Below are 4,326 nucleotides of genomic sequence, written 5' to 3' on the forward strand. Positions count from 1 at the left end.
AGGGGTCCTATTCCTCCCTGGGCCTTCCTTTTACTCCCTATATATCTAAAAAACAATTTCTTGTTGTCTTTTACTTGGGATGTCATCCTCAGCTCCATGGCAGCTTTGGCCCGTCTAACTGCCTCCCTACAAGTGCGAGCAGAGGAGGTATACTCCTCTTTGGTAATCTCTCCCTGTTTCCACCTTTTATATGCTCCCCTTTTAGCCCGTAGGCTGCTCTGGATTTCTCTGGTCAGCCAGGGAAGCTTTCTGGCCCTTTTCCCTCCTTTTCCTCGCATCGGGATTGTCTCCCTCTGTGCCCGAAGGATCATTTCCTTAAGGCACAGCCACCCTTCCTGGGCTCCCATCTCTTCAAAAGTCCTACTCTGCAGTGCGTCCTTGACTAATCGCCTGAGTTCATTGAAATCAGCTTTCCTAAAGTCTAGCACTTTCACCCTACTAGTTACCTTACCCACTCGATGTCTTATGGTCAATTCTATTATTTGGTGATCACTGTCCTGCAGGTGACTACCAATCTGTAGGTCCCCTACCATATCATCCCCCGTTGCCAATACCAGCTCCAGTAAGGCATTCCCCTTAGTGGGACCATGTACCTCCTGCGTCAGGTGGGGGTCCTGTACACAGGATACGAACCTGCGTGAACGGTGGGACTTTGCTGTCTGCGTCTCCTAGCAGATGTCCGGGTAGTTTAGGTCCCCCATGACTACCGCCTCCTTAGTTTTTATGGTCTTATGGTTTCACTGAGTCAGCAGAAACTGATGACCAGTGAATGAGGGTGAAGCTAGAAAGCCAGTTAAGAACGCCAGGAGCAGAGGGCAAGAAGACAGCAGACCAATGTGCTGATGAAGAAGCACAGAGCATGGGTTGCCCCTCTCTAGGTCTGAAGAAAGATCACAGGTTTTGGGTTTGTTGTTTACACATTTCCTTATTTTGTTGTTTGCTTTGTTTGCTGTGGAAACAAGTTTGCCCCATGTAAAATAAATTTATTGGAGATCTAAACTCAGAGCTGACTAGCCTTAATGAGGAAGAAGAGTAAGCGATCTGTTTACAGTGACCCTATCAGTAAACTCTAGGCAGCATCACTTTCAAGGTTATTGGTAGCACAAGCCTCTCCACTACATCAAGGTTGGAGTCATAGGGCTGGAAGGGATCTCCAGAGGTCATCTAGTTCAGTTCCCTGCCTGAGGTAGTATCATCCCTATCCAAACCATCCCAATACAATCATAATATAAATTCTACATAAGACTACCATCAACCATGACACAACATAGACCTGCCACAGGTAAACGAGGGGAATTGTGGTAGCCAATGTCCTGCTTCTATAAAATGTTGTCATTATATGCTGAAGAGGTTCCTGATAGCGAGCCATGGCCCCTGCTACAGAGGAAGACAACACCCCCCCATCAGCACACACACACACAGCTGGTGCATCTATACAAGACACTTACTGCACATTAGCCTAATAACACTGCACAGTAGCGTGTCATGGCAAAAACTGTGCTAATAACCTACTGCACAGTGTTATTAGGCTAATGTGCAGCACGTGTCACTAAATAACTGTGTGCTGGAGCTACTGCACAATAATTTTAGATACTGTGCATTTAGTTAGTACTTCATTAAGGAAGTAAATTAAATGTGCAGTACCTAAGGCACATTAATGAACTTGTAGACCTGCCCAGTCTGTACCAATCTGACCATGGGGTAAAATTCCTTCCTGACTTGAAATATGCTGATCAGTCTGACCCTGCGCAGAAGGGCAAGACCTTTTAACCAGGAACCTTTGGCTTTGGTCCTAGCAGGAGCATTGGCACACCCCAGTTGAAGTCCTCAGCCTTGGCTGTAGCCAACTCCCGATGCCTCTGAGAAGGTTTAAAAGCACCCTGACACATATAGCATTAAAGTGTGGGGGGGACCAGCAAAGGGTGGGGGCCACCAGCAAAAAGGTTGTGGCCCTATGAAAGGTCCTGACGAGATTTGGAGACTTCTTCATAATGACATGACAACAACCATCTTAAGCAACGGCTAGGAAATGGACTCCTTAATTACTGTTCTGTATCTATCTCATTGCTATGTCATTGCTGATAGACCTACATCTGGAGTCAGCATCCAGTATTGCATAGATGGGAATCTCTTTAATATTAACTGATTATATTCCAAATCCGAGATAACCACCACTTTCATTCAATCCAGCTCTGGTGTACAGGACATGTTATAAGGATGCCTGACAGCCAGCTCCCAAAACAGGTCCTAAAATCCCAACTCACTGATGGGACATGGGCAAAAGAAAAGACTCAAGGACAACTTGAAGTCCAATCTGAGGGAATGCCATATTCATGGCATCAATACCTGGGAGAGTTCAAGCGCCCAGTTGTGCCATGGTGGACAACAAAGCTCTGAATATTTTGATCAAACTCATCTCAATATGGAGGCAGATAAATGAGAGAGAAAAGGGAAAAAGAGCTGTGATCTGACATCACCAGGATCTACTACACCTTCCCAGAATGATTTACTACATCTGAAATGGAGATCTCAGATTGGCCTTTTCAGGTTCACCAGTGATGTATCTATTTACAAGAAGACTTCCCCACCCTTTGTATTGAGGGATTGCTGATGTCAACCACTGGTATTATAAAAAATCCTTCTCTTTACAAAGATATCCACTAATGATAAAAAACTGAGACTACCACAGCCAGGCCCTTTCAATTAGTAGCTGGTTTGGGGGACAATATTTACCAGAACCTCTTGTCATGTAAATAGATACAGAATAACTTCCTTGGTGTCAATGGCACTGTGGTACTTTATAACAACTCATGGCCCTGATATTTGCTCGGTGTGTTTACACGCTTCTTTCTTTGGCATGCACTGTGGTTTAATTTATTTTGTTTTGAATCAGTGGCTCAAAGAGGAATTTCACTACCAGAACTCTAATTTACTGGTATCAAATTTCCAATGATTTGTTTAATAATCCTAATAATTAATAATGCAGGATCATATCTGAAGATGAGAACACAGAGCCTGCTCTCTGCTTTTTCTTAGTCTTCAGCACAAGTATCAAAAGAGCATGGATCTTGAATGTGTTCCAATGTTTTGTTATTAAACTAAGAAGAGAAAACCAATAATTTTTGAATTATCTGTCACAGGCATGTTTACATTATGAATCTTTCTACTTAAAATAGGATGGGTTAGAGAGTTCTAATTTTATCCATTGACACAGGCAATGAAAATGATGACGTGAAGTACTGTCTTCCTGTGGAATGCATAGTAATATAGAGGTTATTAATATTAAAAATGAAAATCTAAATTGCATATTTGTTTATCCCTAAGGAACTTGTCTTCTTCTCTGTGCTTTACACAGTGGGAACATCCCAATTCATCTGGACCATTTCGAAATTTGTTGATTCATTCCTAGGCCTTCCCCCCCACCTTCTTTTTAGCAAACAATATTGTGGAGGGGGGTGGAGGAGGAAAGCGGGTGAGGGGCGGAAGGAAGCACCTGTTTCCAGTGAGATTCCAGCAGCAGTAGCCAGCCTAGTGTGGCATAGAAAATAACCTTCCAACAACTTAGGGCAACTGATCAGGGAGATCAGAACTAAAAAAGAAGGAAAAAGAAATGGAAACAAATATAAAGCAATACAAGTGTTAATGGTAATATTAATAGTAAAAGGTGAAAAAGAGAAATGATGGTAATAAGCCTAACAGAAACTGAAAAAAAACTTTCAAGAAATGATATGAACAGGATGCTAGGGCCAGATTCCGATCTCAGTTCGAATGGCGTAAATCCACAGTCACTTCAGTGCAAATGTCCAGTGGTGCCAGGGTGATCCCAGCCGGCTCCAGCCTGCGCCGCTCCCTGTCATGGAAGCTGTGTTTGCAAGTTCAACGAAAACCAGATCGGGACGGCACCTGCTCTCATTTCGGGCTTTTGTGTGCAGATGTAGGAAAATAACCCTCCTCTGTAAGTACCGATGCGAAACGGGTAAGAAAGGGGTCAGACATCAGTTGCAGGGAAGCCCTGAGGAAAAGGCCGTGTGCCTTGCGGGGAGGCAAGCAGGATGCGGAGGATGGCTGCGGACTGTGAGCTAGAATAGCAACGCAGAGGATCTTTACAGCCGGCTGAAGTACTTGCTAATCCCGGGCATCTCGGAGCGCTTGCAGTGAGATGCTGGCGGGTTTGCTGACCCGCCGGCATGGCAGGTGGAGACGGTGCGGGGCCTGCACGTGCACCCCGCTCCGCGCAGCCCCGCGCTGCCCCGCCTGCTCTGGGCCGAGAGGCCCCGCTCCCCAGCCCGGCCCGCCGACGCGTCCCAGCCCCCCTTCGCGCCCATC

The sequence above is a fragment of the Alligator sinensis genome, unplaced genomic scaffold (assembly GCF_000455745.1).
Source record: "Alligator sinensis unplaced genomic scaffold, ASM45574v1 scaffold123_2, whole genome shotgun sequence".
Classification (NCBI taxonomy): domain Eukaryota; kingdom Metazoa; phylum Chordata; order Crocodylia; family Alligatoridae; genus Alligator; species Alligator sinensis.